Source organism: Heliangelus exortis, chromosome 6, assembly GCF_036169615.1.
Source record: "Heliangelus exortis chromosome 6, bHelExo1.hap1, whole genome shotgun sequence".
Classification (NCBI taxonomy): domain Eukaryota; kingdom Metazoa; phylum Chordata; class Aves; order Apodiformes; family Trochilidae; genus Heliangelus; species Heliangelus exortis.
In genome coordinates, this window is record NC_092427.1 from 32,493,768 (window position 1) to 32,518,136 (window position 24,369).

Sequence of the window (24,369 nt, forward strand, 5' to 3'; positions counted from 1 at the left end):
TCCGCGTATCCTTAATCTTAAGGTAATTTAGAAGGACGCTGAAAAAGTTCAGCCTTAACTCTGCCCTTTTTCATCACATGTCTGTACCTCAAAATACACCATCTGTAGAGACTGGTTTCATTTTTGTTAGACGATAGAACACGTATAACTCAGTGTAGTGTGCCCCACACTTCTTACATCTAGAGTTCATATAGCAATTTCCCACCTTGAGTTTGGGCACGGTCCAAATGGTTGACATTTTACAATTACTATTTTACTATTAAGATAGAAATTTTAAAAATTTTATTTATTTTTAATTTTTCCAAATTTCAGGTTTGTATTTGGTTCTCACAAACTTTTTGATAATACCTCATTTAATCTGTAATCTAATTGCATCTACTGTGTTTATATGCAGAGTTTGTGGGTTTTGAGCTAGCAGCTTTAGACTCTTGCAGCCAAGGAGAATTTCATCCCAAAAAACTCACCAGCCATTTTGTAATGCTACCTGAATTAATTAGGAATAAATTAACTTATGGGAAAAAATTATTTTTTTTACTATTTTTTGACTCTAGTGGTGGGGTCTTCCTGTGTGTAGCAGCCACCTCAAGTAATAAGCCTGGTGCCAAGTGACTATTAAAAATCCAACATCCTAAACATCTGACTTGGATGGACAGAGAGGATGTTTTGGCAATGACTTTTCAACAGTCTACACAGGTTGCAAAAATGGTTTCTGAAAAATCAGTGTGGAGGTAAATGTGTTCAGGCTTGAGCAATGTTCCCAACAACCTGTTCAGAATAAGCCTGTGAGTTTTCTAAATAGCTCTTCTGTGGATGGTCAAGACTGTATTATGCATTGCAGTCCCTCTCCCTGCTCCATGTGTTAAAGGGTCAGGAACATGACCCAGTTAGCAACTCTATTTGTGGCAGCACATGAGAACATTTATAGGTTTGTATTTTTCATCTGCTTTGGGAAATCACCAGTCAAGAAATGCCACCTCCCACTTCCCCATTCTTTCAAACATTTAATATGAGAGGTTTCAATGAAGCTGAAACCTCCATTCGGGTCCCAGCCAGCCACTACATGTAACACAGTTGCACATGGAGGCTCCTCCTGATACCAGAGCTCAGATTAAGAAAGTGCTTGTCCTTGTCATGGGCATGGGACAAATAGCTCCATTCCTCTCTCCCAGCTGTTCAAGGTTATCCTTCCCAACTCCTTTCCTCTCCGCCTCCTCACGCATGTTCTGTTGCCACACATCTGGCTTTGAGCATGGAGCCACTTCTTGGATCTGATCCCTAGCAGCTGTCTGCTGCCAGCACTTTCCCACAGAGGATAGGGATGGGATCCAAAAGGCAAGGGGAAATGGAGGACAAGCTGGGAAAGTCCACAGCAGGTGGAGGTTAAGACAGAACTGAATCTCCATAGAAGCAATGGCTCTTTTCCCTTCTCTCCACTCAAGCTCCATGAGTTTCTGCCACTTCAGCATGTCTCTCCCATCCACTTCTCGGTTATTTCTGAAAAGTAGACTGACTCCTTCACCTCCTTTACCACTGAATGATCTCTCTCTCTCAGCTTCTACAGCAGGCTTCTACAGCTTCTACAGTATGGATCCCTGTGAGCACATCTCAATGGATGCAGCAGGAAAATTGCATAGGTGAAAAACGAAACATCTTGCTCAGACCATTAGGACAGAGGCATTCCTCTCGTTTGCCCAGTGGAAGATGCCAACCTGAGGCAGCTGGAGAACTCAGTTCATGCAGCTTCTCTTTGTCTGAACTGGAATATTTCAAGGATTATGAAGTGCCAACATCAGTAAGTGAGCGCTGAAAAAGAAGGGACATGGAGTCTGGTAATGTATTCTCATGTGTCATGTGGTAACAACAAAATGTCACAGTCAGTCTCTAGGGCTGACGGATGAAAGCACTCAATGTTATTAAGGAACTTAAATTGCTGTCTAAAAGCAACCAATGTTAAAGGCTTGTCTTCAGGCTGGAGTAGGAGAAAGGCAAGAGAAAACTAGGTTTGACTAAAACCCACCTGAAAACTTGGAAGCTTTTCTAAGGCCTTCCACAGCTTTGGATTGGGTCTTCTTTCTGCCCTTTTGTGGGTTTGGCCTCCTGATTAATCCCAGAGCCAGAGCACTCTGTGCAGAGACAGATTAGCATCTTGTTTTCAGAAGCCTAAGACTGGGATATATGGAACTGTTTATTTTGCAGATGCCAATAGCTAACACATCCATTGTGTTCAACATACACAGTACTCTGAAACTGCTGCTAAAGAGGACAGACATTTTAGCTGGCTTATTATCAGCCTGCATACACTGGAGATGGATCCTTGGCTTTTAGTTCACCCTTGCTCTCAGTTTTATTTCAGCACATTGTCCTATTAATGATCAAGCACTCTTTGAGCTGCGTTTTATTAAGTTGCCTGGAGGCCTTCTGGCATCAGCAAAGTAAATATACTTGTGGTGATATTATTATTATTAGATTCATGCTAATAAAAGGATAACAACCCAGCAAAAGGCCTTTAATCAGTCTATGCTGTGTAGGCAAAACCAAAGCTTTTTATTGGGATTTTTTTCCTTTAGCCACGTAGGGTCTTGTCCACATAAGTGGAGAAAAAATAAAAAAGACCATCAGTTGAGTGATTAATTTACAAGGCTTTGTTTCTTTGATGAATTTTGCTCCTTTTCTCTGCTACATAATTGGTTTGGAATTTCCTTCCCCTTACTCAGAATTTCACAGAAAGAACCGCTAACATCCAGTAATAAAACCTCTGCTGCACCAGTGACTTGCAGCCTTACCCACTGAAGAAAGATCTCAGCTCTTGGTTAGTGCAAGCAGAAGAAGATGGTCTAGTGGATCAAAGTAAAACCAGGGCCAGCCAGAAACCAACATCACATTGAAAACACGTGGGTAGTGACAAAGGAAATTCCCCAGAGTAATTACTGAATCTACTCAGTGCTTTGTTTGTCTGGAAAAACATAGCAAATGCTTCCCCACTTCATCAGGGTACTGTGAGAATAACTTCCAGTAAAAAGTAGGAAGCCAGGCACTCTTATGAGGGTGGTGACACGTGGACTCCTTTTTAGGTTAGAAGGGCTTAATTCGGTCGCTAGTTCCCACTACTTTGTCTGTGTCTTGGTGGATTCAGATGTAACCATTTCCTCCACAAAAGCACCTCAGTTGTCTAGCTCTGAAACAGAGCAGTAAAGAGAACCTTCAGCACCTACAGCATGCACACAGTCCTGTTCCTCATTTCAGTCACCTCCAGACTCCTGCACCTCTGCAACTCCTGTTCTGGTACAGTCACAGCGCCTTCCAGGGCTCGTGTGTATCTTGGTATCACATCTCACCTTTGCTTCACCTTTGCTGTGGTTCTGCTCAGGACCACTCCATACTGATAGAAAAGATGTCCACTTTTCACAGCTCTTCTTTTGCTCTGGGAAACATTTTGGGCTGATCCTGCACTTCAGACAACACTTTCAGACGACACTTTCAGACACACTCCTCCACACTTCTTCCTCCTTCTATAATTCCAGCCCCCTGGGTTTGTTTGCCTTTCATACCATCTCCATTTTCTTTCTGTCTGTTTTCTTTCTGTCTTTTTTTAACTGGTGGCTTCCATTGCTCACCTGAAGAGGATTAATTTGAATCTTACTCTGATTTTCAGTCTCTCACATTGATTTTGTAATTCATTAAAAAAAAAATCTGTTCTTCTGAGCAGCTCAGTGTTCCATACAACTGTACTAAACTTAAAACAAAGCTTGAATATCTCTCTTCAAGTTATTGCCTGTAAAAACTGCACATCTGTTGTTAAACTCCAGGTTGTGCTGACATGGAAGTAAAAGGACTTTACAGATTGTCATGTCGCATGACTGTCCCAAGGCTGGGGTTGCACAGCTGTGGGTAGGCATCTCCCCTGGCTCCCCATGGGCTGTCTTTATCCTCCTATCTCTGCCCTGAAATTATTCCTCAGTGGCCTATTGGCAAGTCCAAGGAGCAAGTGCTGTGTTCTTGTGTCACACCCCTCTCCGGGTTCAGTGGTTGCTCTACAAGGAGGCCTGAAACTTCTGAAGTGTGAATGCGGCTGGTTAAAGCTTCTGCTCAGAAGTTAAAACATTTATGCAGGGTTTTGCTACAAAACACGAAGTACTCTAGAGGATGGTGTGCTTGCAATGCTGTGAATGTAATGCAACATGTAACTTGAGATGAACCAGATCCCTCAGATCTAAGGAGCCTGTGTAAGAGCCCTCCTGAAGGACATCCTCAAGGTCAAAGAGATTGTCTTTGAACTAAGGCATAGAAGAGATTCTTAGGTCAAATATGCAGCCTGTCCACATTACTTGTCTGCGGGAAGGCCTTGGAGCTAATCATGGTGCAATCTAGCTGATACTCCCAGTATAGCAGTGTGAACACCTCCAGCTTATCTCCAACAGAAATCTGAAGGTACAGCCAAATTACCTGGCAAGAAACTAGACAGTAATAACAGTCATTGTTGAAGGCAACCAGTCATTGCTACCTCAGAACCTGGAGGGAACTGAATTTTCACTATACAGCTGATCTAATTCCTACCCTAGAGCTGATCAGCACAAAGTCAATCCTCTCCCTAGGTCAGACCATGCTGACTCTCATGCACCCTGACAGGCCATGAGCCCTGGAAAGCTGCATTAGCATCCACATGTACGAAACCACAAAATTATAGCAGGCATGCAGGAGCTGGAATAGCCGGATGGATCTTAAGTTTGGTCTCTTCAGAAAGAACTCCAAAGCAAACTCCATAAAGTATGGCTCGTGGGGAAAGGCATAAGGAACATAATCTGAGTTCTGAAGAGACCAGAATGATTATTTAATTTCCACTGTTTGAAAATCCTTTCCTGTGTATCTGTTTGAAACAGAGATTTAATGGTGACAGGAGCTGGCAAGACTATTTGTCATTTATATCCCTTCCCTTCCCTTCTCTTCCCTTCCTTTCCCTCCCTGTGTTTTAATGAAAAGATGAGTTGCAGAGAACACTTTACATGTTGAAGAAGAAAGATTTTCCATCCACTCTCCCCACCTTAGCTTCCATCTTCATATTTTTGACCTCGGAGTCTTCTAAGATGCCCTTCAATAACCTCTTCTCTACTCTTTCAGAAAGCCAGAAATATTCTAGAATTGCTGCTTTAAAACTGTTTTTTTTTAAAAAAGACAACATTTTAACATACTTTATTCCTATTTCCTAAAAATATTTATGCATTCTACAGCAAGAAAAATAAAAAATAAAAAATTGTTCTTCTAATTGTTCTGTTCCCTCTCATGGACTAGAAAGCCTCACTCAGTAATTCCCACTTTTATGCTTGTAATTTTGTGGTTGAACCAGCATGCAAATCTTAAGACAACTCCCTGCCTTGATTTCACCAAATGTTTAGTGAATCTTTTGCAGTGGTTAATTATCCTTATGCTTAAAGTCAGAGCCATGCAGCTCATTTTCTAGTTTACCTTCTTCTTTCACCTTGCAGCCACTGGATCTCCTGCCTTTGCTGGCTAGCTCAGAAAACTCTTCCCCCACTAAGCATTTTCTCCCACTCTATGTTTTAAGTTTACTGTAGGATCTTGAGCTCATTAGGCATATTCCAAAGATGCAAGACTGGGCTGTGCCTATGCTATGCCTTGCATAATGGTTTTGCAACCTGGAGGGAAAGAGAAGAGAAAATGAGCAAAGGAAATGGATAGTGATGCATAATAAGTCTTGCCTTCACTGACCTTTGCTCCGCCTCACTTAGGAGGGCTTAGGGTGAGGGAGAGGACATCTCATAATAAAAACATGAGCCCACACCTCGTGGGCACTTGCCTCACCTCCAGTAAGTGAAGAGTTAAGCTCAGCTCTGTGTCTCTGCTACACATTAAAGACTCAATCTGTCTACCTAATTTAGAAGCTGGGGTAGTTCCCACCAGCTGAATTTATTCCCTGAAGCTGAGGTAACTTGGAAGACTGAGTCAGGTTTCAAGGTAAGCCTGGAGTGCTTAAATGCTTTATAACATAGAAGCAGCACTTTGACTAATGAGTTGGTAAAACACTAATTGCTGGCCATTGCTGCAAGCACTGGTTAGATGTGATGAATGGAAGAAGGGGGAAGATTCAAATTGGGGTGGAGGGCAGGAGGAAATTTTGTGACCTTTGATTGCTTCCCTTGCACCAGAAGGTTTATTGTAGACTGAGCAGCACCTTTTCTTCCATGTGTGAAATCTTTGTTACACTTTGTCTTGGCTGCTATTGCTGCTTCCCAGCTAAACATCAGCAGTGTGTCCATTTTTTGGAAGGTAGACTTTCTTGGTAGGTCTGCATGAGCTTCTTGGAGGGGGAAAAAAGTGGCATGTATTGCCAAGCATCTGAGAAACCCTTTAAGCAAGTCAGTTCACCTAAAATGTGTATGTTCATATAGTTCCTTTCTTCCCAAGTAAAACATCTTTCAGGTGACACCAGTAAATCAGCAGCTTGGATGTCAGCTCTGGAAGAAAACTGAAGGAAATGTCAGCTGCATGCAGGCTGAGGTGTACATAGGTGGCATTGGGTCCAGTTAGCTGGGAATGACTGGTGTAGCTCATAGAATCACAGAATCATTTTCATTGGAAAAGAACTTTAAGGTGATGAAGTCCAACCATTAACCTAGCACTGCCAAGTCCACTGCTAAACCCTGTCCCTAAACTACTGCCAAGCCCACCACTAAACCAGGTCACAGGAGAAGATGAGCAAATGACTGATGGATATTACAGATGAGTCAAGATCTGCACTGGCAAAGCTGCTTGGTTTCCTGCAGCGGGTCTGAACAGTGGTGAAACTGTCCATGGGCATGATAGTCAACTGCAGACAGAAAGATGAGAAAGCAATCATTGCACAGCTTGAAAAGGAACCTGCTTTCACTGTTTCCAAGTACCAGGTCCTCTCCTCACTGTATGGAGGGCACAGCTCCACATCCAACAAGGAGGGACAAGAGTAGCTCAGAGGAAGCATGGAGCAGTGGTTTCACTCCTTTCCCCCAGTCCCTCCTGCATCAGGGCCACATAGCCTCATTGTGGTGGTGATGGGCTTAGATTTGTTTTGACTCTGGCCTGATGTTGCTAGCCTGACCTGAAGCCTTAATGACCATTTCCTATTGAACTCACAGTTTCCCAATTAAGCTGGATAGCAGGTAAACAGGGGGAAGAAAGCTTTAACAGAGAGCCTTGCCAAAGCTCTGCTGGATCATCGAGTGAGTACTGGAGAACTTGGCAGGAGAAGAATCACAGGGTTGGATCAGGGCTATTCATTTTTTGCTAACTACTCCTAACATTTCTCTTCTCATACAGATGTACAGCATTCAAAGGTCTTGCCAAAGGTTCTTCTACGCAGGTTCACATCTCATTCTTTGACTGTTCATTGACACAGCCCTTGAAAGGGAAAAAAAAATCACTTAATTGCTCTAGGGTGGAGGACTGGGAGAAAAGAAAATAATAATATTAAAAACATAACTGCAACTCAGAGGATCCACAGGAGCTGTGGAATAGGGAAGGGTGTGCTTGAGCAAATGCTAAAATGTCATTTGGCCAGACACTTCTACCTCCAAGGTCACCCAAGTGTTTTGACTAAATAATAAACTGTTGTGTGTTTTATCCTGAAACCTGGGAGGACTTGGAAACAGCAGGGGTGGAGGAGTAACAGAGAGGGAGGTTGTGGGAGAGCAAATCAGTCCTTATTGCTCTAAACCCTGTGGAGCCTGATCACACAAATATTTGCAGATCCTGGCAGCAGCATGTGTTACAGAGTATGTGATCATCTTAAGACTGATCCCACATTTATTTTTCTTTAATTGCTGGATGTTGTAGCCTGTTTTCCCAGCCCCTGCAGGGGAGAGAAACAAGCCAGAATCACCAGTGTTGAACTTTATGTCCCCCAAAACTTTGCTCCTGCCATCTCAGCTTGGAAGAGAAGATGATCTAGAAAAGGAGAAGGAACTGCAAGGAGGAAACTTTCCACTGAGGACATTTCTCTCTCCCTGTGTGATTATGAGAAAATTTTCAGAAAGGGACAGGAGTCTCCCACCAGTATCACAAAGGGAAAGGATTAAGTCTATATTTTATCAAAATATATGTTCTCTTAAAAATTAAACATCCCCTCCAACCAAAAAAGACCTTCTAACACCCTGTGTGAGGAGAAGTTGGTACCAATGAGCACTTAGATGCCACCAGCTCTCTGCCTTACAAAGACAGGCAACAGATCCTAAGTGATAAAGCAGAGAAATTAATTTCACCTTTGCCATGATAAATATCTCAGATTCAGAGACTTTATTTTTAACTCTCTTGTCCTACAGTATCTCCTAAAGGGTGAATCTCTGAAATTATGTATATACTATGCTTCTCTCAATAAAGAGAAAAAGGAAAAGCTGTTTTATTAACCTTAAACTGCTTAATCCTAGTTGAAACCCAAAGAGAAGCATGCTAACTATAGACAGCAAATGCACTAAAGTCTATGGGGAGATCAGAGGTTAATCTCAAGCTGCAACATTGCGGTGTTATAGTGGTTCCATCCCTTCTGCAGGTCTGTCTTGTGTCACTTGCCTCCTGCAACTGTCTCCAGCTCCACTTCCCACCCTCCTCCCCCCCCAGAAAAAAAAAAAAAAAAAAAAAATAGAAAGGTAAAAAAGAAAGAGAAAAAACTATAAAAGAAAAAACACAAAATAAAGAAGAAAAAAGAAAAAAGATAAAATGAAGAAAAAAGGAAAAAGAAAAAAGAAAAAAAGAAGAAAAAGAGAAAAAATAAAAAAGGAAAAAGGAAAAAAAAAGGAAAAAAGAAAAAAATTGATCTACTGATGTACTGTTCAGTGCTTCTTTAGTGCAAACAGAGCAACAAGGACATGCAGTGCCATAGAAATCCTGGAAAAAAATTTGCTAGCCATACTCTGTGCCCTTGCTGTTGCACAATGGTTTCTAATGCAGAAAAGAGAAGTAGTGTTTGTAAGGAAAAAGAGAAGGAGGTAAGCTAGGGGCGTGGGAGGTCAGCAGTCCTTATTGTAAATGAATGCAATCCAGGACAACAAAGTCAAGCAGTTTACTTTTGTGGAAAAGAGGGCAGGAGTCAGTGAGGGCTTTTTCCTCTCCTACTGTAATGGGGGCTTTCTCTATAAATACAGTCTCTAAAATGTATTATTTATAGCATTTATATTTTGGTATATTTAATTTACATTTCTTTCTTTGATTACATGAATCATGCAATCAAGAGCAGGAACTATTAAGTAGTTCCCCAAAAGACAATACATTTATTTTTACCACCGCTGTGTTATAAACAGATCAGATCAGCACAGGGAGTTACACTGAGGTCTGTGTCAGTAGATACTGATGATTAGCTTAGGCCAGCTGCTGAGTGCAAGATGTGCTGCTGTTCATGTGTATGTCACTGCCTGAGGTATGATATCTCATCTGGGACTGAAATCTGAACTGACAGACTTGAATCTAGCTGCAGTGAAAGGCTTTGTAGGTGTGATCCAAATCTCTCCAAGTCTGTAGAAAGCTCCCAAAGGTGAATGGAGTTAGACAGCAGAATTGTTTGTGTAGGTCCAGGGCATAATGAGAACTTTGCTCAAGTGAAAAATCTTGATGTTGCCTCTGCCAGTAAGAACAGCTAGTGCAGGCTCCTAGAATAAAAGTTAGGGTTGAACTAGATCTCAGTGGTTTCAAATTCTCCCATCTCCTCTGGGAAACAGATACAGAGCTGGGAAAAGTCTTCAGTTCGTTGTGGCCCTTTGGAAAACGGCTGCAATCCCACCATGAAGCCAAAGAGAAGCCTTCTGAACTGAAAAGAAATTGTGCATAGCCCTAGAGGTGATTCCTTTGGTTAGAGAAATGGGGGTACTGATCAACTTTCTGTTGCAGTTTTGTAGACTGCAAAGTGTTCATCTGTTTGGATAAAAATCAGGTTGTTAATCATGCCTAGTATTAACACAAAGGCTTGGGGTGCTTGGGTCCATGATGGACTCCAGAAGCTGGGACATAGCTGAAGTAGCAATTGACAGCTATACAGTACCAGGTAGTAAGGAGATTGCATAAGAGGAAGGACAAATATTCCCTGTTGCTCTGCCTCAAAATGGTCATCAGAAGAAACATACTCAGGGGAACATTAGTATCACTTCACACATTTCAAATAAACCTGAGGTTTGATCCTTATGCACAAAAGCACTATCAGCCATGGCCAGTCCTCTGGAAATCGTAACAGTCTCAAGAAAAATTGTATTCTCCATGGTTTGTAGGACCAGATTTTCTCCTGGTCTTCCACAGGAAACAGAGGCATATGGAATGGTCAAATCAGAAAGCAGTGCACAATATTCAGAGGCCAGACAGTAACATAAATAACAGTTTCAAGTGTGAATTAGTATCAAGAACTGCTTCCTTACTGAATAGTCTTAAGGAAGCCTGAATCTTTAGAAGGAGTATCAGATTTAATGTTTATATCACAAGTGATAAATTGTAAGGAACCACCTTACCTAGGTGCTTTTGGGTAATTATTTGCTCTTAATGCTTGTTCTTGTGAAAGAGAACACAAAAGGCATACAATTCCTTTCCTTCATACTCTTTCTCAGACTGTCAGCTTCCCACTTCACTGGTTCCTTGTCCTGCTAGAGAAACTGAGGCTGAACTGTGTCCAGTTCAAGTCAGCATTAGCTGATGGGTTTGGAAGAAGAGCTGTCATTTCCTATACCCATATAAAGACTAAGGGCAGTCTGAGGGTCCCCTGTAAGAGCTTCTACAAAATAATATTGTTGTTAGTTTTATCTCCAGGCCACCACAGAGTGCTCCCCTATCTTTCTCTCTCTGCTTCACTCTGGAGTCTGGTTCATCTACCACATGCATTTTTTGCACAGCCTGAACTTTCTTAATAGAGGTCAAACACTGGTGCTTTTATTTCTGCCTCAGCCCTCCTGACTGAAGAAAGAATAAATATTTGCTTAAAATTAAACCCATTTTGGTCTGGAACTTTAGCAACAAAACAGTTTGAATACTTTGCAAAAGAGGAAAGGATCCAGCATGCCTTGCCTCCCTCCCCCCATCACCTTGGGTTTCCAAAAAGACTCAAAGTATTTTGCACAATATTTGAAAATAAATATTGCTCATCCTTAAGCTGATAGTTTGGAGCCCAAACAGGCTCAGTATTTATAATGGAAAGAGTGATGCAAGCTTAACGCTATGTGAGCCATGTGCTGTTGCCGTCCAGCAGCCAGCTCCCATCTGGTCTCCTTGAATGAATGGTCATTTTCTTCCACAATTTTCCGAGGACCTAAGACACCATGATGATTAACCCCTTCCTGAAGGGTTTGGACCCCAACAGTGGGCCAAGATGGGTGAATCACTAACAGATAACATTTTTTATTATTATTATTCCTTAGATGGTTTCTTTTCAGAAAGAGCTTGTAAAAGACAGTGCAAAGACATCTCTTTGAGGTCAAGCAAAGAATGGAAAAAAATCTGGGGAAGGGAAATGATGGGATAGTATTATTAATTTGTAGGAAGGGGAAGACATAGAAAAGCCATTTATCACTCCCAGCCCTCTCTAAAGAGAGCTATAATGGCTTGCCCACAGGCCTAATAATCTTCATCACTTTGAAAGAAAAACATCCCGCAAGGAAACATCAGGGAAGCTGGAGGTATTGAACAAGCTGATCTATAAAGATAATTCATTCCACATTTCTGTACTTTTGACTTGCTCAACAGTTTGACTCATGAGAGCAGAATAATGCCAAGGTGTTATGGACTGGAAGTGCAGCTCCCTGCAGATAGGGACTTGGCTGGAGCTTGGGCAATTACCTAAGAGGAGCAGCCTGTACCTCAACATGAAGCTTCCCATGGAACTGTTCCAAAGCTCAGCTCCATCAGAGGTGCTCCCTCCCCATGGCCTCACCCCAGCTGGTAGCACACAATGCCATGTGCATATACGTAACCACAGAGAGAAAGAGGGAACAGGGCAAGAAATGCCCTACTGCAATCCTCTCCACTCCATCCCACTCCACCTTGAGCTCAGATGGTACTTTTTCCACAGCAAATTTGATGGTGAGGTCTGGGGAGACGAAAGGAAAGGAGGGGAAAGGCAACCCTGGTTTCAGGGAGCAGTGTCACTAGTGAAGTCCTTTGTCACGCAGAGGCAGACACATGACCATGTTGATGTACCAATTATCCTTTATAAATAGCTGGGAGCAGATGTTCAGCCTGCAAGAGGCTGTGCTGGTTGAAGCCATTACAGATCGCAGATGTGTGGCGCAGCCCTTCAGCCAAGGATTACTGCTCCCACAGCCCTGCTGGCAGTCAGCTCTGCTTCAAGTGAAAGCTGGATTAGCTCATATCACCTGGATCAGCCACTTGAGTGGTGCTGTCTGACTCTGCACTGGAGCAGATTAGTTCTCACATGAACCTTTTGGTTGGTAGTGACCAGGGGCCAGACAGCTTCCAAGTAGCACAGCGGTGTCTGGAGGAGGGTGTCTTGCCTTGTTCTGACCTATATGTGTGCCTGGAAAGTCATGTGCATATTTTGCTTGCTCAGAAAGAAGGCTGTGTGATAAGAAGCCAGAACCTAGTAGCCAGGAGCTTTTGTTCAGACCCCAACTTTGTGATGTTTTGAGGGCTCCTATAATCTTCTTGCTTCCCTTCTGATCTTTAGTCTGAATGGTAATTCTTGTGCATGTGTGCCCCTTCTCTTGTGATTATGCTGCAGCTAACCCAAAGGCAGCCCACCTGTAAATCTATAGTGACAAGCTAAGAAAACAAGGTGAGCAGAGACATTTCCAGGGAGTAATTTTGAAGTTAGCTTGCATGCTCTGTGCAGGACACATATTGCAGCTGGTCCAAACCTTATTCAATATCTTCATCTGTTTCCACAGTGTGCCAGAAAAGAGCAGTTTGGTCATATTCCCCCATTTCTTTTCTGTGGCTCACACATCCAGTATTACATTCACAGGCATGTATAGAAGCAGTAGACCAATGACGTGAACATATGGCTTTTCTCCTGTTACACTGGCATGTATGTGGTAAAATACACACAGATGTGGGGAAATATATGCTGATTTAAGTGCCAGAGCACATAGAGAACACCCCTAAAAAACAGAACACACAAGTCAGGCAAACTGCAATTTGGAAGGGATCTTGTGTTTTCTCTCCCTTTTTGTTTCTTGGCCTGTTGATCCTCTAGCAAAGTTGGTATCACTTGCCCTCTGGCTGGACTCAGATAACAGCTGTAGAACTGATTCCCTACCTCAGCAATAGCATTTTTGCTTTTGTGAAGCCTGGAATCCAAATTTAATTAGCAGAAAAATTAAAATGAAAATAAACTGAAAGACAACTGAACTCTGGGTCACAAAAGCAGAGAGGAGATTGACAGCTAAGGAGGGAAGGGAGGTAAATGATGTGATTAGCTTCCTTCTGAGTCATGTATTCATCTACAGGGGGTTGGTTCATGAAAAATCTAATACGATATCAGTATGGATGTTGAGACCAAAGCAAAATATAAACTTGCACACACAAAGGAGAGAGATCCTATCTGTACTCATGAATTCCCTGGGAGAGATCTTGGAAGCCTTAGCCAAGCCTCAAAAAGCACTGAGATCATGACATGCATCCAAGAGGAATGAGCACACTGACTTGCCCACTGCATTGTTCGCTGGCTGCTACCCTGGCACCTTGAGGAAAACTCGAGTGGCTTGACATTGAAGATTAATATATATGTAGAGTAATTGCACTGCTTTGACAAACAAACCAACTTTTTGTCAAGGCTTAGGGCAAAGGAAGAATTGTGGTGCTAAGAATGGAGGGAATGAAATAAATTTAATAGACCCATGAGCTGACTAGCAGTAACATGGCTTCACTCCCAACCTGGGACTCTGTGTAACCAGTGTCCCAGTCACAGGTCAACAATAGACTAAAGGAACAGGATAGACCCTTGCATTCAATACAGACTGGTGGGGTTTTCTGCCATGGCCACTGCCCACTGGCTCACACAAGGAAACACTGGTTTCCTTGCTGTCACAGATGCATGAAGAATGGGGCTTCATGGGGCACCCTTGTATGTGCACAAAATGCTCAGTGTGTCTTCCACAAATGGGGTACTCCACAGGAAAGAAAGTAACTCAAAACACAGATTCTGAAATAAATATGTGATCTCAGATGATCCTTGCTCCAGAAGGCTCTTCTATTTCTGGAAAGTTAAATAAATATATAAATTCAGGGTTGCTATAAAGCCGTCTCCTAAAGGTTGTCAAATTAACATTACAAGTTTTTCCACGGGGAATCTTTCTGTTCAGTCAGTCTCCAAAAGGGTGGAGGGCTTGCATTTGCAATCCTCTGAAGTCTTCTGGTATTAGCCACAGAAGGAAACAAAGCAATTAGCAGCAGAGCAGCTTTCCCCTAACGCACTTCCCAGGAACCTGTGTCCATTGTACTATTTGAACATGAGCCCCTTGGAGGAGAAAAGGTGTCCAGGATGTAGACACATGCTCTCTATTTTGAACCATCCAGCAGTAGAGCTGATGGTGTAAAAATTCCCCAAATTGTTTCCAATTTGATTGGTCCAAGTTTGCAAAGCCCTCATTATTTCACTAGTTAACTAATACAGCTCATTGTGGATGAAATGGGTAAGAAAGCACGAAATGGGAAAAGTTGTTGGCAGAAGAGGTGTTGCAAGTACAAGGGGAAGCAATTTGTCCCATCAGCACAGCTGTTGGCAGCGGGCACATCTTACTTCACCATTAATCTCTACTGAGATTGTCAGTAGGTTGCTGTGGATAGGAAGAAGTTCACCCCTCTGAAAGCCAGCAGAATATCTAGTGTGGCTTTTTGCACCATGTATGTCATATGTTCTAGCCTGAAGTGCTCTCAGGGAGAATATTTACCTCTCCTGAAGAAAACAGTAAAGAATTTGGGGACTTATGGTTGAACTGGGGACAAGCTTTCAAGGCAGTCTTGGCTTCATGGAGTCTCAGATTTCGTCCCTGGAGGGCCATCTGCCCTCCAGGAACTGGATTTGAAGTAGATTTCAGCACATACAAAGCATCCCCCCTGCCTCCAACCCTCCTGGTGACGACTGCAGGAGAGATGATCCTGTTTGTGCCATGGCACGTAGCACTGACGTGACTGTCCCAGCCCAGGCTGCCAGCTCAGAAGGAAAGCTGAGTTTGTGGTGAGGATGGGCACCTGCTGACTCTCTGCATGAGTGCTGGAGCCAGCCTTGGGGGATCAGCCAATGTCCGCCTCTGCTGCTGCTCTTCTGAAAATGAAATGAAGCTGTTGGAGCTATCAGCCTAGTCCCTTTCATGAGCAATAAATTCACAGTGAAAGCAGCAGAAACAAAGCTCTTCTAAAGCTGCTTTAGTTTTTGACTTTTAAAAAAATAAAAGGAAAATGAAAGAGAAGGCTTAGCTTGAGGAGAGTTTCTGCTGGACTTTATCTGTAATGGTAGGAAAATGCTCTGAAGGCATGCTTCCTAGAGATACAGAGCTTGAAGACCACAGAAAGGCTGCAGATCCCAAACAATAGCCAATTATACAATCAAAGAAGCTTTTTATGGCAGTCATTCACATTGCTTGTGGCTGGAAGATCCTCAAAGTACAAGATCTTCAGGGGTTAGCCTCAAATCACCCTTCTTGCCTCTTTATGGGAGAGGAGACTGCAGTACTGAGCACATTCTGGAACTATGCATAGCTGGGGTTATTTTGCATCTAGCAAATAAGTTACCACACCTAGAGCAGAACACAGATTTCTTGAAGTCCAAATTACTGCATGACCCACAGCCTCCCCCCTGATCTGATGTGAGTGCAGAAGACCAGCTGCAATCATGTAGTGCTCTACCCCAGCCACTTCTGTTCAAAAGGAATAATGAGGTTTTTCACCTTCAGGCACATGAATTCAGCCATGCTACTCTTAGACCTGGCAGCCTGTCCCCCTGGTACTGCCTGTTGCTCTGTGAACTTTTTGCCTTAATTAGGATTTGTTCAGAGATCTCTGGTTTGCCTTTCTGTTGCTGGGTAAAGACATGCAGTGAGCGAGGGCTTTTTTTGGGTTTGACTTTTTCATTTCTTTTTTTCCAGCAAAATTGCAACAATGCCTGTTTCATGTTGTTCCATGGGGCTTCCCTTTGTAAAGAAAATTCATCAGCCTTGCTAATATAATCACTCAGCGATGCCATGTCAAAATGTGAGTAAATGAATAACCACAGTCTTTTCAACACATCTCTCTGTGCAAACAGATGTTTAGAAAGAATGCAATATGTTGCAGGAAAAAGAGTCAGCAAGCGATAATGTTTAAGTAGTTGGGGACTGGAGCCTCATGCTATGGGTATGGCCACTGCAGCCAGTGGGGAGAAATGGAGATAAATTTTCTTCCTGAAAATTGAAATTCTAAGCTGGCAGCTCCATTAACTGTCAGATCCTGAACAATTTACATGCCATCACCCCAGCTACAGTAGTGATGTCCCTCTGAGTTTGTGGATAGTTTCATGGGTTTTCCAGTGAGGGTACTGGCTGCTAGGAATGTCACAAGAGAAGGTCATCATGGCAGATATCAGCTACTTTATTGCAATCATCATTCATGTCCCCCTTAGAAGTAATCCACAGAACCAGGGCTGGAAAACATGGACCTGTACTTGCAGCACTGTGCTTCAGAGTTTCTGCATAACATGGTGTTCATTGTGAAATAGCCATCTTGATCCGCTCCAGAAGAAGGAATGAAGTGCTTCCATAGTGGCATCCTACTTTTTGGGTATGAGCAACTTAAGTTAAAAGTCCCATTCAGAGAAAGAAAGAATAAACTACAATGAAATCTATCTCACGGAGCTACTTCTGTGGCCTAAGTGCCTGAAGTATCTGGGCATTTCAGAATGCTCTTAATATATTTCTCCTTTTAGTATGCATTGCTGTTAATTTCCCATTTTACAGAGGATTGTTAAAGTATAATTCTTATGCTTCAGTGTTTCTTTCGATCCTAATTTTAGATGTCTACAAAGGAGACACTGCAGGCTAGCGAGGTATCCAAGCTTGTTTGCAAGGGGTGGAAAGAAGTCACTATCAGAAGGTGATTTCCCTGTCTAAACATACGTGTTTAGCCAGTTCCAAAATGTTTCCCTGGAGATTCCTTTATTGGCCCTGTCATGGTTTTTCACACGTTGTCATTAATGTATCTTCCTGTTCAAGGAGTTGATATTTGTTAAATTGGATGTGAGGCTCCTCTGCTATAGTATTTGCTGCTTCTAGTGTAAAAACAGATGGATACTGTGTCCAGGACATAAGTATCCTTTGGGATGCCTGACATTCTAGATATATAAGATAATGGTGAGGATGATTACTAAAGAACCCTAGGAAGTTCTAAGAACAAAAGTTAAGACAAAGAGATGTTTGTTTATTCCCAGCTGGGTTTCCACAGGGTCGAAGCATCACATCCATGAATCCCTGGTGTGTTCATAAGTTTCTATGTTAATATAGAAAAAAGATAAGGTGGTGCCAATATTTCCATTATGCTACTTCATTTGCAAAGTTTTGAAAGTCAGCCATAAATAAAAGCACTCTGAAAGATGCTTTGGCAGATGGCATCTGGACTCATGAGTGAATCTGGCTGATTTTACTCTCCATTTACAGTTTTTTGACATTTTTTTTTTCACAAAAAAGAAGACAAGAAAATTACTCCAGATACACACAAGACCCAAAACATTATGACACAAAAAAATTGCTATGGGCTACAAGACCACTTAGTAGAGAAGAAAAATAATGATGTGCAAATATCTGAAGACCATCCAAGAAGTCATTCAGGGAGGTCCAGGGTGGAGGGGGGCTAACACAAGATTTAGAGAATTAAGAGCAGTGGGTTGAGGCTAAGCACAGGAAAAATTAGCTTGAGGAAAACTTTCCTATGAGTGGATTCGTCCTCCAAGGCAGGAGATGGGAACCTGATTGTTTGAGTCACACAGCCCTGGACTGGCCCTGTTGCTGAAGAACTGTTGCGGTGAGAGATCCCACATGGGCAGGGAGAAGCTTGTGTACCTTGGAACTTTCATTTCCCCGCTTGGATGACTCACTTCAAAGTGCAGGATGAATTTTAAGTTAGTGGGTTAACTGCCTGAGCAATGCTTGCCAGAACACGTGTCTCTGCTGAGAAGACTTCATTGCTTAGATAGTGCTAAAGTTTCACCTGCTCTGCAAGCATACCAGAAATCATCAGTTGTGAAGCTATCTCTATGAAGCAGCATGAAAGAGAGAAAGCATTGCCTTCCCCCTTCCTACTCCAGCAGCTGATGTTTATGCTGCAGTGAAGAACTGTTCCTTTTAAGTCATAAAATACACAGGAATGGAGGAGAGGAAGATGATTCAGTGCCTGGGAAGACTGAGGGTGCAACTTTGAGCAGTCCTTTACAACATTGTTATAAACCACTTTCAAATGCTTCTCCACTCAACAGACTGAGTTAAGCTTATATTGTCCCTTTGTCTCTCCCTGCAGTTGCCTTACGTATTATTCAGGAGGGGAACCTCCTCTGCACACCCCACCCAGGAGAACCCTATTTTTTCATTGACCCTTAAATTACTAGCTCACACAGCACAGCTGCTCATGACTGTTTAATCCAAGCCTGATTCTACTCCTGCTCTGTGACTTCTAAGAGCAAGGCAGAGTCTCCTTTTCTTTGGAGGCTCCACTATAATTCAGTCACCACAACTGATTCCAGCATAGGACCTTTTCCTTCCCCTTCCCTTTTCATTAACAGCTTCTTGGAAGGCATCTTTCTGACTGCTTGCTTGCTCCTACTGGTGCTGGCAACTGATGGAAACAATAGCTCATGTTTGCACTGGGTGGACATATTTATTAATTCCAGCACTAAATGCAGAAAGGGCAAATCCTTCAGGAAATGGGGACAGAGTCCTATTACACATCCTAATTACACTTCCATACCAGAACGACACTTTGAAGTCTGAATGGGACCAGTATCTATGTACATTGGAGCATGTCCCTGTGTACTCCAGAGCTTATGACTCTTGTATTGTACTAAGCACCTTACTGAGCTAGTGGCCATCTTCAGAGAAGCTGCTAGAGGTATGGAAAACAGGTGAGCCAGGGCACACGTGATGATGGCTGTTGTTGTAGTGCCGGTTGGAAGGCTGGGGTTTCAAACACCCAACACCTGAAGAGGAACAAAAATGGTAATTTGGGTTACTCAGCACAGAGGACTGAGTTCAAGGGTGATATGGCTCAGGGAGGTTAATCCAGACCTTCTCTGAAAATCTGGCTCAAACTTGGTCTGTTTGTTTCCATGAGGAGAGCATCTGTATGCCTTTTCACAAATCTCCCGGCAACAATGATATAAATAAAACCTTTGACTACAGGGCTGTCCTGACCACTTGTCTTGCCCTTTCCTGCAGGGGGGGCTTATTCCATGCAATGCTACTTATATCTACATGGAAACTTTTTTTTTTTTCTGGTGTGTGTCTTTTTTTTTTTTCTTTTTTAATCTTGGCAAGGAAGCAGGAAAAGCTCTACCAAGCTAATGATTAATGCAAGGAATCACATCCTCACATATTGAACAAATAAATATAAGCTAATATAAATAGGAAAATACTCTTGGAATTTGTCAGTCAGTGGTCTTATTATCTTGAGCTCCAAAGCCAAAATTGCAGACTATGGTTTACAGATGCTTTTCCTCCTCCTTTTTTTTTTTTTTTTTTTTTTTTTCCAAGGCAGCTCAAAGCTCCCTTGCTAGAAATTGTTCCTCTGAAAGAAAATTTGCTCCTTTCTTCAAATAAGTTTGGCAAACATTAGTGAAAAGGTTGCTAGCAAATATTCTTTGAAAACATTTATAGGTTTCCCCACTAGAGACTCTGGAAATTCTTCACCATGGTTTTTGCCCCAACTACTCCTCTGTTTTCAGGATGCTTGAGACACCAATTTCTCTTGAAAAGTCCCACATAAGAAAACATAAAGAAAAAAACAGGACAACAAGAATGTAGAAGGGACCTATGATTTTATCCCTTTTTCATCTGATTACCTTGGTTCAGAAGATATTACAACCAGTTTTTCTAGATGTTTAGATGCTCAGGTCTCAGGGACAGGGAGATGAGTGGGTTTTGTGTGGGATCATTTATAAATTTGTGCAAGAAGACTTTTCTACATACTATATTTGACAGGTTTTTTTATTGTTTTTTCTTTGTTTGTTTGTTTCTTTATAGTCCCTAGGTCAAACCCTTAATTGTCTGAAGTGTCTTCTCCCTAGCTTTCGAACTACACCACTCTTATTCAGGTGAGTTTGGGACAACTGTGAGTCTTCAATGAGACAGAAAAGTCACAGGATAAGTGGGCATATTTATCAGTACATAGCTATTGCCTGGGCCAGGCCTTCAGTATTAAATCAATGCTGTAGAAGCAGAGTTTCCAGTGGCAGCCATCAGTAGTGAAAAAGACTGAGCTTTCAGGTGCAACTTCTGCAAAGTCTTTCCTCTTTACTTCATGGACATCAGGATGAGAGAAGGTGGTGAACCTGTTCCTACTTTAGGATTCATAAGGTTGAGTTTGTGTGCTGAATTCTGTGGTTTTCATTATCAGTAAATTTTTCTCTAGATAAAGTTCATTCTCCCAGGACTATTCATTAAAGGGAAAAAAAAAATCCCCAGATCCCACAAACTACTGGTTGTTCAGCAGAAAATATTATCCAAGACCTCCTCTATATTAGGTATTTTCATTGTGTTCCTCTCTTATCTTTGCTGTTTTGATTCTGTGAGTTGCACTTTGGTAAGAAGGACCTTTGGTTGTAAGCCCCTCCAGGATCTCACATGAAATGAGCACAATGGGTCTCAGCTCCCTCCTTTCTGGGCCAATTGTCAGGGTCACAGAAAACTCCCAGCACAGCTGGCAATCTCCTGTTACAGATCTCAGCTGAGAGGCCATACAAACCACTGTCCAAAGCTGAAAACAAACAAAAAAAAAAAAAAATTTGAGCCAGTTTCAAGGTTCAAAGGGGAAAGAAAACAAAAAAAGCCTTTGCTAATTCCCAATGTTTCTGCTGACTCAGCATCCAAACCACTGGAAATTTCTCCTTGACTGGGAGAGATGTGTCCAAACATAAAGCCTGGACCTGGACACACTTTTGTGTTTTAAGAAAGTCTGTAACCAGACCTCCACTCTACAGTTGGCCCTGAGCCAGCACTCACAAAGCAGAATGAAACCTCTCTTTGATTGTTTAATGCAGCCCAGGAACTAGAGAGGAGCTGGACATAGCCATGGTTTTGGATGAGAATATCAGGGGGAAAAGAGTACATTCCACACTGGGCAATAATGCCAAGGGGAATCAAACAACATTTTGGGGTCATAGTTATTCACATTCAGGGAAAACCCAAGGGTCTGCTTTAGGCAGCAACTGATCTTTCTGTTCTTCACAGCTGAATCAGAGTCTCCAAGCAAGACCCAAGTCTTCACAAATGATGGTATGAAATCTGTGGACACAGCAGAACTATGCTCAGACATTGAGCTCAGGGCAGTTTCCAATGTCAGCAGTTTTGCAAATTCAGACTTTTTCTACACTTCCCTCAGAACTCTTTCCTATAATACTCCATCTGCTCTGAGAGCCTGGGCTGCTGGGGTTGGCCACATAATCAATTTACCATCCCCAAGCTTGGCTGACTTTGATAAAAAAATTTAGGGGGTTAATTTGAGTCCTCATATTTCTGAGGGGATGCTATACTTAGGAAACTTTCTGCATTGCACTTCAGCATGGATTAGTTGTTCTGCTTCCTATAAAACCTTATGTCTGCCAGCTTGCCTAGGATTAGAACTAAAATGGAGTGTGTAGATCCCATTGCCACAAATAGAGCTTCTGCAATAGGGCTGCTTTGCTTGGGATATGAGCCAAAGTTATAAATATTGAGGGCCTGATTTTTCAGCTCATCACAGTTGCAGTGTGTATATATATATATGTGTACATATGTATGTATATATATACACATACATAGATACGTGCTTATGTGTGTGATACTTCACACCCGTGGTCACCTTGAATGCACACAAGCAAATTTTTTATGCAGTCCTTGAAAACTCCATATGCCAAGACAGAGCCATGCTACAATTAGGGATGTTTGGAACAAAAATTAAAGTAGAATTTTTGTCCTCAGTGAGACATGCTTGATGTTTTTAACTCTCAAAGGACACAGCTCTCTGCAGCATTGGTTTGTGTGACATTCACAAGGAAGATCACCTAGAGATCTGCCCAAACAGGGAGTCTTCCATTTTATGGTTGCAATTGATATCTCTATCACTGCATAACTGTACTGTCTGCTTTCCCTGAGGGGAGAGTCTTCCTTGGGAATACAGAAGGAAAATGTCAGACTAGTCAGCTTGTCACTTGAAGCCTGTTGTCTCTTCCTCTGGCTTGTTTGTAGACCTCGATTAAATCTTGAAAGGGTCACAGCTGTTCCTGGTACTAACTGCCAGCCTCCTCTTTAAATGAGCAACATTAATTCTCTGTGTTGGTTATGTTACCACTCATGAAAGATGGTGAATGGGCTGCCTGCCAGTGGAGGTCCACAAACACGAAGGCTGGTGGTGCAAACACTCTAAAGAATGTCTGGAAGATGCCAGTCTGAGAGAGAGAAAAGCCCTCAGGGCCTCCTTGAGGTGCTACTGGTCATGGGCATCTGATCTGGTTAACTTCACTGGAACATGCCCCTGAAGAACTCATCATCGAAAGTAGGAGAGAGAACCAGAGGAGAGAAGTTCAAAAACTCAATTTCTGACACTTTCTGAGCCTGGTGACCACTCTGAATGGCTACAAATGCTGCACAGGCAGGTGGGAGCTGCTGAGAAGCAGAATTACTCCCCACCTCTCTGAATTCCCACTGTCCTGAACAGGACTGGGATAAAAAAGTATCTCCACTCTCCTGCTCCTGCAGCCTTGGCAGAGACACAATGCATGTGAAAAAAGACCCAAAGTTGGACAGATCTGGACAGCTGCTACAATCACAGGGAGCGAATCCTCTCCTTTTCCAGCTCAGTCTCACCTCTTGCAGACCACAGTTGTAAAAAAACTCCACTGTGACAAAATCTCAGGCATAGGTGGAAGGGCATGAAGATTTTTCCTTCATAAATCCATGTGGTATCAACTAAAAGCCCAAGCTCAGAATGCACCTATGGAGCGTAGACAGGTCAAAGCAAAACAAACTATGCCCGACACTAAATTTTTTGAATTTGAGAGGATATTCTATGCATCTGTATTAAGTCTGCCCACTTCTTGCTGTGGGGGTCATCCTCATGCCAAGTTTTCCTTGTAAATCTGGAGCAAAAAGTATACTTCAGGCTTGGTGCCATGCAGTGAAAACACATGTCTTGTCTGTACATAACTGTACAGAAACTGGAGCTTTTTATTTTCTGTGAGAACAGGCCCCTGACAATCAAATCCTGTCTTTCTGACATTTATCTGGCATCTCGTCACATAGTTTCCGAGGATTGCATATGTCTGACTTTACCTTCCTCAGAATCCTGAATGGCTGAGAGGTGCTGTTCGTTTGTTTCATTGATTGATTTTTCCCAATATATGTACTTTTTCATTAATTTCCTCCAAAAATGCCTATTAATTTCAACTAACATCACTCATGTTGAATTTCTTAGGTAAAAAAAATAAATTGATCTGACATCTCAAAAACTATTTTTGCTTTGTTTTGAAATGTTATACAGATGTTTCTATATTTAACTTTTCTTAAATCAAGATAATACTTTCTCTCCTCCCCACCTTTTTCCAAACTGTGAAAATTAAACAAAAAGGCTTATTTTGGACTGGATGGAATATTTATATTTGACCTCCCAATAAAACAAACTGCTTTTTGTTGCTGATTCTTTACTGGAAACATTTCACATTAATCCCAGTCTACATATTTTTAATGTAGATTTTTAACCTTAGCTTATAAACCAAAATATTTTTTCATCTTGTTATCACCTGTTGCATCTATGAATCTTGTGGTGTAAGTGATTTAAATTCCTTGCCTAAGGTCACACAGAGCACTGGTGACAGAGCTGGATGGAGATCTCGCAGTCCCAGGGTACTGCAGAAAAGTGCATGAACTGGGACTCACCCTTCTCTTCAAAGCCTCTCCAATTATCTCTTCACTCTGCAAACCAAGTGAAATTCTTTTCAGAATTTAACCAATGAACTGGACTGCTAGAGCTGGTGCCAAAGATTTTTCATGTTTTCAGGTTTTCTTTTTCTTTTTTTTGTGTGTGTGTTTTGTTTTTTTTTTTATCCTTTCTGGGAAATTATCTCTCACAGAGCTGGGACACACTTTCCCTCTCTCCCTCCCTCCCCACATATTTTCTGTTTCTGCTTTTTTTCACTGTAAATCTGGAGGATTTCTGATTTGAAAAGCATATTTTCTCTTCTGT

General features: G+C 42.1%; 1 long non-coding RNA gene across 1 annotated transcript; it reads left to right on the forward strand.

Moving 5' to 3' along the window:
- Positions 1–20,169: 20,169 nt before the first annotated feature.
- Positions 20,170–23,826, forward strand: LOC139797821 (uncharacterized). Its single transcript, XR_011726587.1, has 2 exons — positions 20,170–20,245; positions 21,381–23,826. It is a non-coding gene; the product is annotated as an uncharacterized lncRNA (long non-coding RNA).
- Positions 23,827–24,369: the final 543 nt, after the last annotated feature.